We start from the raw sequence: 12,807 nt of genomic DNA on the forward strand, positions 1-12,807 counted from the left end.
AGGTGGAGGCATCCCAAGAATCTATTAATGGGTAAGTGGATAAACAACATGGGGGGCTGGGTGCGGTGGCTCACACCTGTAATCCCAGCACTTTGGGGGGCTAAGACTGGCAGATGATTCGAGCTCGGAAGTTTAAGATCAGCCTAGGAAATATAGCAAGACCCCATATCTACAAAAAACTTTAAAAATTAGTGGTGGTATGCATGTGTAGTCCCAGTTACCCAGGAGGCTGAGGCAAGAGAATCGCTTTAGCCCAGGAGTTCTAGACTGCAGTGAGCTGATTGTGCCACTGCATTCCAGCCTGGAGAACAAAAGTAAGACCCTGTCTCAAAATAAAACAAAAGCAAACAAAAAATAAAATAAAATGTGGAATATACATACTATATAGTGGAATCTTTTTTCAGCTTTAAAAGGGAAGGAAATTCTGTCACAGGTTACAATATGGATGAAACTTGAGGACATTCTACTAAGCAAAATAAGCCAGTCATAAAATGGCAAATATTATATGGTTCCACTTATATAAAGTACCTAGAGTAGTCAAATTCACAGAGACAGACAGGTGCCTAGTGGATGCCAGGACCTGGAATGGGTAGAGAGAATGGGGAGTTATTTAATGCCTATTAAAGATGGGAGGTGGTAATAGTCACACCGTGATGTAACTGTACGTAATACCATTGAACTCTAAACTTTAAAATGGTCAAGAGAATAAGCTTTATATTATGTGTATTTTATTGCCATTGTTTTAAATTCTTAAATGTAAAAGAAACACACACACACAAGCAAGTGCTGGATGTGAGTCACAGACTGTACCTCACCCTTAGCATAGGGACATCAAAGCAACATAACAAACACCCCTAAAAAGTGGGATGGGCATTGGGGGTCCTAGGAGAAAAGAGGGCTCAGAGGCGACTGAAGAAAATTCTAAGATTCACTCATTCTAAGAGAATTCTAAGAATCACCTGCCTATTTACTAGGCACCCACTCTGCAGCCAATCATCATCCAGGGATAGACACAGAAATAAAGCGAGAAGCACCCCGGGCCTCATGACCCAACCCTTGCATCCCATGTGTGGCCATCCAGGGGAAGTCAACCTGTGCACATGTGCAGGAAAGCACCGGGGTCCCCGAGGTGGTCCAGCCACTCGGGCACTCGCATGGCTCATACGTGGAGGTACGCCCTCCTTGGAGTGGTCAGTGATCTTGTCAGGGACAGAAAAGTTCAATGACTACAAGGGTGAGTTTAATTATATGTTGTCGCTGACTAGCAGTGGTTATGATGGTACAATTACACATGTAATTTATCAGCAAGATACTTGCATACATAATAAACCAAAAGCAAAACATTAAATTTCAGTGGAAGCTAAAAATATAAAACTGGGCCATGGTGCAAAACAGCCTCACTTGTGAGGGGGTGGAGGAGAAAAACCACAGGCCTCCCCTCCCTTTTAAGGGTTGGCTGTCCCCACCCACCCACCATGACCACGTGGCATCCATCTCAGGAATGCGTTCTCCAAACACCAAGCAAATCCCAAGCCCCCAGTGGTGTGTCAACAATGCTCCTTCACAAAGGAATGGGATGGGGAAGCTGGCTTAGGAAACTCACCACCCTTTCTGACGTTTTCTGAACTTGCTAACCAAGGTCCCAAGGGATGCTGGAAAGACCACATGCCTGGCAACGTCTTGGGGTTCCTAGCTCTGGTATGAGACTGAGGGGAAAAGTCTATCTGAAAATGGCCTATACTTTCATTAATATCGAATAAAGAGGGAGAAAGGGGGAAAGATAATGGAAGAGAAGAAATAAAAATAATAGCAGTGCTATGCTTTTATTAAATGTCTACTTTGAACCAGGCAGTGTTTTAAGGACATCACATAGTGTAATCTACCAGGCTGTCATGACTGTTGTTCCCAATTTACAGATGAGAAAACTGAGGTGCAAGTCCTCTGACACTGGGTCAGACAGCTACTGAATGGTGGAGCCAGGGTTCCACCCCAGGAAATCTGCTTCCAAAGCCTATACCTTTGCTACACGCTGTCAGATATAGAGGTCATTTATCATTCTTTAGTACATTCCCACTGATACTGCTATGATGTCCATGGTACAATAATTTAAAAGTCAAGGGTGAGGTAACTTGGACCACTCTCATCACTGAGAATAAGTTTTTCAACAGATGGGTACATTGCACACACCATGCCAGAACTTGGGAACCCCACTTCCCAGAGCCTCAGCCTATCCCCTCAAGACAGCTGACCTCATCGGGTTGAGCAGTGGCAAGTCCCACAGAGACTCATGTATGGCAAGTCTGAAGAGAACACACGAGAATCTCCAGAAGAACATGGAATACAGTGCAGATTGCAGAGGTTTGCCCCAGAGACGGACATCCAGTCATGTGGGCAGGAAGTCCTCTGAGCCTCCCAAGTCCCTCATCCACAACCTACATTGAAAGAGAACATCTTCTCCTACTTGACCTCCATGCCTTCAGTCCCAGTCATCTGTGTATGTGCCCTTGTGAATTTTTAAAGACATTTTTATAACAGGGTGGTTTTCATTCACAGAGATTGCCTAGCACAGTCCTAGATGTATTTTTTCTATTTTAAAAAACTAGACTAAAAGAAAATGCCTTGTTATAACTGATCATTAGATTTTGAAAATCAAAGTTTCAAAAAATGTTTGGGAGGCCAATGACTGAAGACATGGTAAAAGTGAGATTTCATTTGGATCAATGAGCCCAATATTCTAAGGTACATGTTAGGACTTGAAATAGAGACCTATCTATCTACCCATTCATCTATTCATCCATCCACCCATCCACCCATCCATCAATCCACCCATCCATCCATCCATTCATCCATTCATCCATCCATGCATCTATATACCCATCCATCCATCCATCTACCCATCATCCATCCACCCATTCATCCATCTACCCATCCATCCACCCATCCATTCACCCACCCATCCCTCCACTCATCTATCCATCTACCCACCCATCCATTCATCTATCCACCCATCCATCCATCTATCCATCCTCCATCAAAACACCCATCTATCCACCAACCCACCCATCTATCCACCCATCAATCCACCATCCATCCATTCATCCATCCATCCACCCACCCACCCAACCATCCATTCATCCACTCACCCATTCATCTATCCATCTACTCATTCACCCATCCATCTACCCATCCATCCATCCATCCACCCACCCACCCGTCCATCTACTCATCCATCCATTCATCCATCCATCCATCTACTCATTCACCCATCTATCCATCTACTCATCCATCCATTCACCCACCCATCCCTCCACTCATCTATCCATCTACCCACCCATCCATTCATCTATCCACCCATCCATCCATCTATCCATCCTCCATCAAAACACCCATCTATCCACCAACCCACCCATCTATCCACTCATCAATCCACCATCCATCCATTCATCCATCCATCCACCCACCCACCCAACCATCCATTCATCCACTCACCCATTCATCTATCCATCTATTCATTCACCCATCCATCTACCCATCCATCCATCCATCCACCCATTCATCCATCTACTCATTCATGCACCCACCCATTCAGCCACCCATCCATCCACCCATGCATTCATCTACCCACCCATCCATTCATCCATCTACCCATCTATCCATCTATCCATCCTCTATCAATACACCCATCTATTCACCACTCATCCCATCCATCCATCCATTCATCTATCAATTTATTTATGCATCTATCTATATCCACCCAGCCATCCACCCATCCATCCACCCAACTACCCACCCACCCATCCACTCATCTATCCATCCATCTACTCATCCATCCATCCATCCCCCTACTCAGCCACCCTGCCACCCATCTAGCTATCCATCCACCCATCTATGCATCCATCCTTCCATCCACCCACCTATGTAACTATTCTTCCATCTATCCATGTAGTCATCAAAGCTTTATTGAGAAGCTATTGTGCATCAGGCATCATTTCAGGAACTAAGAAAATCACAAGGAACAAAACACACAAGGCCCCTACCCTCACTGCTCTTACATTGCAGTAGTAGAGACAGACCAGAAACCAGTAAAGGAGTAGGTCACTAAAATGCTCCCTGCACCAAACAACACAATGGATTCCAAATCTTCCTAACACAAGAGTAAATCAGAGTCATTTCCTCATTTGCTGCTATCATCAAGGATCAGTTGTAAAAACAAACAAGGGTGTCTCATATGGAAATGTTAACAGTACAAAAATGTATTCCGGGTGGCAGAATTATCTAAGGGCAAATACTGTAGGCAGTATTTTTATGACAGAAGCTTTATTTCTCATTGTCTATATTCTTGATTTAAATATACACATGTATGTGGGTGCACACATATCAAAATTCAAGTGTTTCAATATAAATTTTGTATTCAAAATACTTTTCCTGATTTCAGTTGATTGCATATTTCTAGCCAATGTTGCAGCAATACTTTTTGTTCCAAACGAAAAACAAGGATTTCTCTCTCCATGTCTCTCTCTCTCTCTCTCTCTCTCTCTCTGTGTGTGTGTGTGTGTGTGTCTGTCTGTGTGTGTGTGTCTTTCTCTCTGTCTCTATCTTTCTCTCTCTCTTTCTCTGTCTGTCTCTCTCTCCTATGCTCAACAATCTGTCCTTGCTCCTCCACCCTCTAGCCCTAAGGAGCCTAAATACTCAAGCTGCCTTCCAAACTGACTGGTACCAAGGGCAAAACCCGTTTCTTCCCATTTATTTTTCTGTTGAAGGTCTCTGGGGCTGTGGAACCGTGGTGCTGGCTGAAGCCACATCACACAAAGGCGCTGAGATAGAAGGACAAACCTTCCCACTTTGATTTGAGTGTGTAATTGTTTGAATACATCTCGCCCGCACTACAATAATGTCATCCTTGGTTGACACAGATTTTAAAGCCCTTTGAAAAGGTGGAATGTTATCAATCATGAGCGTGATTATAATGGGATTTAAGTGGAAGAAGCTAAGATTCAGGCCCTCGCTCGGGCCAGGCTCATGACAGAAGAGGAGGGAGAGAGGAGGAAGAGGGCTATATTTCAGCCAAGAAAACGATGCTGTGTGCACACTCTTCACCTGCACATCTTCTCTCCCAAAGCCGAAGACATCCAAAGAAGCACCATAGAACTCTGGTACTCTGGAAGGAATTCCCCACATGCCAAAAATATCTGCTTCTGTTCCTACTACGTTAGACCAGTGGTTCTCCAACAAGGGCTGATCGGGGCCCCCAGGGGACATATGGCAATTTCTGGAGCTATTTTGATTGTCGCAATAGAGGATGTGTCGGGAGTGCGGTAGGGGGTACATGCTACCAGCATCTAATGGGCAGAGACCAGGGACGTTGAGAAACGTTCTACAGTGCACAGGAGGGCTCTGCAACAAATCACTATCCAGCCCAAAATGTCAATAATGGCAAGTGTGAAAGACCCTGTGTCAGACCCAGAGAGGCTGGCCCACAGCTAGAGGAGCGGATAGGTCAGAGAGGGGCATTTCTGGGGAAGCAGCTTAAAGCTACTTCCACTGGCTCGGCTACACCTCCAATTCACCAGCAGACAGAGGCAAGTGACAGAGGGGAGGGAAAAACCAAATTACTTCCTCCTTTGCCTTTCAGTCTAAAACACACCTTCCTTATTACGCATCAGAAGGGACTGGAGACCTGACCATTTTTTTATCTTCTTCTTCTTCAAGGCAAAACAACCCAGGCTGAATAAAAACAAAATAATCTCTCTGACAGATCACTGGGACGGTTGGAACTCTCTCCTGACAAATCACAACAGGGCCTACAGATGTGGAATTCACCATCAAGCCCAGTCACATGCCCAGGATTACTAAGGCAAAGAATTGTGAATTTCATTAAATATGTTAAAGGGGAAAAAATCAGCTTTGAAAAATAGTAATCCTGTCTTTCAACAAAAATATTATAGGAAGCTATGAATTTGGTAGATCGGAATAGGGTGTTGGTACATGTTTTACTAAGGTAATATAATGGTACACTATTATTAGATCACATTAATCATTACTGTGCCAACGGCACTGACAGCCCCACTGAAAAGGATTGAAAGGCCTGGTAATGGATATAAATTACCCATTGTGTGATAAAAGGATTTTTACTAAGAAGGTAAGAATAAAACAGCAAATTTCTAATATAACTGTTGTGTAAAAACCAAAATAAAAGTAATCCACGGTCAGGAATATCCACAAAATCAGAAGTAAGCACTTTTCCAGCAAGATAAAGTCACAATAAAAAATATATATACAGTACAATATAAAATTAATTTCTGAGTGCATAATTCTGCTATCAATTTCCCTGGTTTATGTAGTGATCTCTGAGACTCGTGGTCAGGAGAAGGTGGTCTTGGCTAATTACATCCGAGGGTGAGTTTACAGGGGCAGCCTCAGATGAGGCCACTGAAGATATCAAATACACATGTCACCCTTTCTTTTGTATTTAAGTTTATATCAGCTCTCACGCTGATATAAACCCCGTCCCGGAGTTCACGATCTGAAGTGTGATTGTGGTGACAAACTCAGAGCTGCTTTGGGACAGGCTTCGCCCAAGACTGGGCCAAGCCACTGAGTCACCTCATTGGTGAGTGATGCAGAACCCGACCACAGGTGGAGCTTAGATGAGGTCACTTAGCTTTTAGCAGGAGCCCTACCAGCTCTCAGCCCTGGTTCCAGGCTGCTGGCTGGCAGACAGGGACTCAGGGTGTCAAGCAAGAGAGAAGGAAGTCATGCTTGTTGAGCTTTGCCTCATGGGGAAATCTGTTTGGAGATTAAAGAACATGTCTCCACATTGCTGGTTCACCCCACCCACAAGATATGGAACCCCTGCTACCTCCCAGACGCCTGTGACTCTGGAAGTTCCTCCATAGCTCTGCACAGGGATCAGCAGCCCAGAGAAGGCAGCCTGGACTTCCCCACAAACTCACAGACAGACACCAGTTCAACAAACTACAAATCGATGGTCCTTACCAGGGAAGTCTTAAAGCAATGGGTCTCCCTCCTGGTTGAAGGATATTCTTAAAGCCGTGGTGGTCAGGAACTGCAAAAATAAGACCTGTTAGAAACTGTAAATGTCGCACATGTCGACTTCAGTAAGTCAGATAAACAGCATTCATCCAAAGTAACAATTTGCTGGGTTAGTTGAGCGCCTAAAAACCTTGAATAGCCCCACTGCCCCAATTCTTTGAGCAATTTAAAAAATGGGAACTATGTGACCTTTGCTGCAATGAGCCAAATTTGCTCAGCTTGTTTTCAGCGGGAAATTGCCACCTGCACAAAAAGAAGGGGGTCGGAACTTCTAACCATATCTTATCTTCTCCATATGGGACAGAAGAAATAAGAGCTAAAATTATAAGAATTCTCTCTTTCTTTCTTTCTCTCTCTCTCTCTCTCTCTTTCACATGCACACTGTCTCTCTTCTTCAGAATTCTCAAAGTAAGAAAGTACCCAACAATCCTTGCTTTTTCCCTGAATTATGGAGCGCTCTACAGTAGATCAAAATCCCACCCAAATTTCAACTGGCCAAGCCTGTTGGGTAGCCAGGCAGTAGCCAATGGATACAGAACAGGAATCTGCAACTGACTGAGGCTTAGAGATGTTGTGTTTGGCATTAAAGTCCTCTTTCCTGAACCCAGACCAGGAAAACAGTGGCCAGTGAGATTTTCTACCTCTTCATTCTGTGTTATCACTGAAGTAAGTCCCACATGGGTGACCTCACCTCCTATGGCAGGCTCAGCAGTGATAAAGGCCAAGAAGGTAAGCTGGGATGTTTATCTATGGCCGCTGCAGAGCTGCTGGCTCTGGGGTAATAAAGGAAGCCCAGCCCAGCCCCAGCCAGAGATCTCCAGCCCACTCCTCACCCAATGCAATTCAGATTCTTGTTTGTTTTGCCATTTCACGGAAGGAATGTTACCAGGCAAACATAAGTTCCCCTAATAAATTATATTTTACTGAACGTGAAGTTGTAAGTTCTGATCACAGAAGCAGAATTTCACTATGGATTCAGGAAATCTGATTCTGCACATGGGAAGCCAGAAGACACATTTGGAAGGCTGGTGGCAGCCCCAGCCCAAGAAGTTTGTACTGATGAACCGCTGGCTTGCCATACTTCATCTAACTCCGAGGCTGATTTCTGGCCACCAAAAAGGTGTTTGCTGACTGCATGCTAGAAAAGTGTTTTCTCAGCGTGCCACAGGGAAGCTGCCGTCTGTGAACACATTTCTACCTGCCTATCCTGAGACATCTCAACCATTTCTAACAAGGAAATTACATCCAGTGTCCTTCTGTCTGTCTGTCTTTCTCCCCTGAATCAGATGATCTTTTGCATTTTGTTTTTTGGGTTTTTTTTTCTGTATCACTCAAAATCTAAGGAGTGAGGAACAAATGTCCGATGCTACAGTTTCCAAGGTTCTGTCCTAGTGCTGAGCTAAACAGGTCCCTAGCACCCAGCTGGCTCTGAAAACACTTATTTGCTTTGCTCTAAGACCTCCTTATGTTTAGGCGGGGGGTTGCAGGAGATGGGAGACACACTCAGATTTTATATCTAGGCTCATGACTTGCAAAATTCTAGGACTATTCCCCAGGGGCCATTCACTTAGAAGCCCCATAAATTCCGATGACAGGAGAACACAGGGAGGCTTCATCAGGGGAAGTCCCACGCCAGTTTGTCCGGCTTCACGCCATTGATCAGAACACCGTCTCCTGCAGTTGGCACCGGGGCAGTGATGGGCACAAACCCCTCAGGTTCTATGCTCTAAATCACGAAAGGCCCCAGCTCAAGCCTCGTGGCTACATTGGAGGCTGGGCTCTCCGGATTGATAAGTGGGCTTCTGCAAGGGTGTCTGACCCACGTGGGCAAGGTTAGCCCAACACGCCAGCAGGGCAGCCGACGAGTACAGCCTCGCCGGGACCTCAGGAAAAGAAATCGAGTTAGTTCCATCTGTGCCTTTCTGATCCAGTCTAAACAGGGGGAGGCTCCTGGTGTCTGATGTCATTACAGTCACTGCGGGTCGGGGAAAGGTGACGGCATCCGACCACAGATGCTCTGGGGATGCAGGTTTGGGAGGAAGGGAAGCATCAGCACAGTAATTCTGTCTTCCCCAATGAAAGAAACAGCTCTTTTGGTGCAAATAAATGACTTGTATTTAGAGATAACACAGTCAGTGGCATAACCAGAAGCAGCCCTGGACATGAGGCCTCCCCTTGCCCTGCCCCCTACTACGACCCCAAGCTGAAGGGCCACCCAGGAGACCCTGCCCACGAGCCCAGTTTGGTGCAGCTCAGAGTAGACGGGGGAGGGGTATGATTGCAAAGGCAGCAAAATGCATGGTATAAACTCAGTGGGGGTGGGTTGCCACCACCTCACCAAAATAAGGGAATCTCCAAAGGTGCTTTTCAGTGCTTAAAATTCCACCCACTGTACACTGATGGCTCCTGCTTCCCTCTTAAAGCACAGATAAGGCTCACACACAGCCCTCCCCAGCAACATGGATGAGCTTAGAAGTCCTGTTCACTCAGTGGCTGGAGACTCCCTTCCCAGCACCGGGGCCTTGGGTAGGTCAGGGGCCAAGCAGGTCTGCCATGGAATGCAGAAACCACCCATTGTGTGAAGGTCTCGGTCACCAGGACAAGAAGCACATCAAAGGCAGGGCACCAGGAGTGGGGCAAAGTTGAACTAAGCCCTTAAGCAAGCGCAGGCAGGGCCCTAGTGGCGACAGGGCTGGAGACCAGGGAGGGGCACAGAAGTGCAGCAGAGTGGCCGCAACTTCCAGAAGGGGGAGCGAGAAGGTTGGCAGGGGCTGAAGAAGCCTGAACGCCCATTTCCTGCATGGACCCGGGCTGGAGTAGAGCAGGGACGCAGGGACACGGGGTGCTGGGGAGTGAGAAGGGAGAAAGGGAGACTTCCTGCAGCCAGAGTCCCACTGCGGAGGGAGAGAGGAGAGGAGGGGTGGGAAGTTCTGAGAGAGGGAAGATATGGGGGCCACCAATCAAGCGAGGAAGTGGGAGGTGGTGTGGCAGCTCTGACCCACCCTGGCAAACAGTGGGACCATCCTGAGCCCACACACCCCCATCCCTTGTGAATTCCGCAGGCAAGGCAGAATGCACTGAGCAGCCCCACCGTGTTCACTCAATGAGTCCCGATGAACGCAGACCTACCAGCCAGCCCTGCAAGGGGCCCCTCTGTCCACCAAAGCGGGAGGCCACATGGGCTCCCCACAGGGGATGGGGCACCCTCCTCCCTCCACATTCTCCCAGAGCAGCCTACACAGGAGCTCTGAAGGAGCCAGAGAAACCCTCCCTGAGCAAGAGCCCAGCCTGCCCAACTCAGACCCAAGGACTCTGAGGGAGAAGGTGATTGGCCAGTCAAGAGGTGAGCAGCGACCTGGTACCCCCAGCATCACCAAGGCTCTGACACCAGCCCTGAGTTTAACACAGAGCGAACCTCCAGGCCAGCAAGTTTCCTGCCTGTGGGCACTGCACACCTGTCTCCACCCCTCACCATGACAACTTAGGGGCCATGAGAGCAGCCACGAATGTCACCATCACTGAGGGCACAGCGAGCCCTGGGCACATGCAGAGGACGGTCCCGTACAAGGGGAAAGGGTGGTGTCAGACTCTCCTCCTGGCCCCTTACCTCTGTCTGAGGGCCTGGGTGGATGGGAGGAAGGGGAGGAGGGAAGTTAAGACAGAAGGATGGAAGGAAGACAGACAGGAGGATGGGAATGGAAGGATGGAAGGGGCCAGGTGTGGTGGTTAACACCTGTAATCCCAGCACTTTGGGAGGCCGAGGCGGGTGGATCATCTGAGGTCAGGAGTTCAAGACCATCCTGGCTAACATGGTGAAACCCCGTTTCTACTAATAATACAAAAAATTAGCCGGGCATGGTGGCGTGCGTGTATACTGCCTGTAATCCCAGCTACTGGGGAGGCTGAAGCAGGAGAATTGCTTGAACTTGGGAGGCGGAGGTTGCAGTGAACCGAGATCGAGCCATTGCACTCCAGCTTGGGCAACAAGAGCAAAAGTCCATCTCAAAAAAAAAAAAAAAAGGAAGAATGGAAGGAAAGATGGAAGAGAGAGGGAAGACAGAAAGGCAGAAGGATGGAGATGGATGGAAAAATGGAAGGGGGGTGGGAAAACAAAAAATAAAGAGAGGGTCCAAAGGTGAAAGAGAGGAAGAAAGAAAGGGGAAGGATGGAAGGATGAAAGTGCAGATAGAAGGATGGAGGCAAGGCGGATGGATGGAAGGACAGGTGCAAGGGCCGCTTCAGTGGACCCCGCCTGGCCCACATTTCATTCTCCCCTGCAGGAGGTGGAGTGTATTCCTGGGGAGACACAGGATGACCCTTCCCCGGGTGGGTCACTGGGAGGCCCGACAGCAGGAGCAGGGGCTTTCTGCCGAGGTGTCTGAGTGAGTGGCAATTAGGAGCCAGACAAACTACTTTCCTTCCAGAAAAAAAGTCAGGCAAGGAGGATTTGGAGAGAAAACCAGTCCTGCTCCTTCGGCCCTCGGGCCAGGGAAAGACATGGCTAAGAGCTCCAAGGGGAAACAGCTGGATGCCCAGCTAGGTCTCCCTGCAGATGACACCTGAGTGCAGTGGCTCCCAAGCAATGTTTTGGAACCCCCTCTACCGAGAGCAGACTTTCCCCATCCCGAGGTACACAGGGCCTCTTCTCCAGTGCTAACCCCCTGGGTGCCGGCAACTTCCCTCCCATGGTTCTGAGAACTCCTCCTACTCCAGAGCTTGATATTCTCAACTTCCACTAGCAACAAGGACCCTACCAAAAAAAAAAAAAAAAAACGCAGCTCCTCCAAGCAGATCTGAAGTTTTGCTCCAAGCACTGAGTGGCTCTCTTTCTCAGAGAACCCCGTGGGCTGGACATGGCCCCAAATGCCACAGCCATTGTTACTGCAGGTTTCCAACATGAGAGGGGTCCTGGTGAGGACAGCACCCGGGGAGGAGCCTCCGAGAATCAGTCATTCACGCAACCATTATCCATCCAGGGTCCCTGCAGGCAGGCTCTATTCTATTTCTGGAGATCCAGTGATAAACAGCATGTCCACCTGCGTGGAGCTCACGTTTCCCAGACAGGATTCAAATGAAAGCAAAAGTAAAATATGTCAGCAAGTAACAAGCTCTAGGAAAAGAAATAAAGCTGGAGGAAATGACAGTGACAATCAGAGAAGACCTCTCTAAGAAAGCGACATCTGGCAAGGGACCGGAATAAAGTATGGGAGCGAGCCCTGTGACAATGCAGGGAACACCAGTACAGGAAGAGCAAACGGCCAGTGCAAAGGCCCTGAGGTTGGACAGAGACAGTGCATTCCAGGAGCACCGAGACATTCCCTGCAGCCTGGGTATGGAGAGTGAGCGGGAGAATGGATGAAGATGTGCTTTTCAGGATCCACATACCTAGTCGGGAAGGATTTTATCCTGAGCCACTGGTGGATGTGGGGCACAGGAAAACATAATCTGATTTGCATTGTATGCCTGCTATGGAAGGAACAGACAAGATCAGGGGAAGAGAAGAGGCAGGGGGACCCGCAGGGGAGGCTGCTGCAGGTGTGCAGGTAAGTGAGGATCTGGTGCGAGCTGGAGAGAGAGCAGTGGCAGATCCGGGATGTGTTCCATGACAGAGGTGAGACCTGCCAGGTAGAACACCAAGAGCGCAGAGTCAGCCATGCCACCCTGGCCCAGGCCCCTGAGGGCACAGGGAACCAGCTCCCAAACCAGCCTCAGCCCAGGACCCAGGTATGTACACAAAAAGGTTCTGATGCTCCG

At 48.0% G+C, this 12,807-nt stretch overlaps 1 protein-coding gene across 3 annotated transcripts in view; it reads right to left on the bottom strand.

Annotated features, from left to right (window-relative positions):
* The window catches only part of ZNF536 (zinc finger protein 536), a 485,998-nt gene that overhangs the window by 419,487 nt on the left and 53,704 nt on the right, over positions 1-12,807 (bottom strand). For 2 of the 3 annotated variants that reach the window (XM_064381525.1, XM_064381526.1), the window contains exon 2: positions 6,997-7,066. The exons of the other annotated variant lie outside the window; for it this stretch is intronic. The gene's annotated coding sequence lies outside the window, so the exon portion shown is untranslated. The remainder of the gene's footprint in view (positions 1-6,996; positions 7,067-12,807) is intronic. 3 annotated transcript variants of the gene reach the window in all.

This window comes from Aotus nancymaae, unplaced genomic scaffold, assembly GCF_030222135.1.
Source record: "Aotus nancymaae isolate 86718 unplaced genomic scaffold, 86718_ANA_hifiasm-v0.15.2.pri h1tg000028l, whole genome shotgun sequence".
Taxonomy (NCBI): Eukaryota; Metazoa; Chordata; class Mammalia; order Primates; family Aotidae; genus Aotus; species Aotus nancymaae.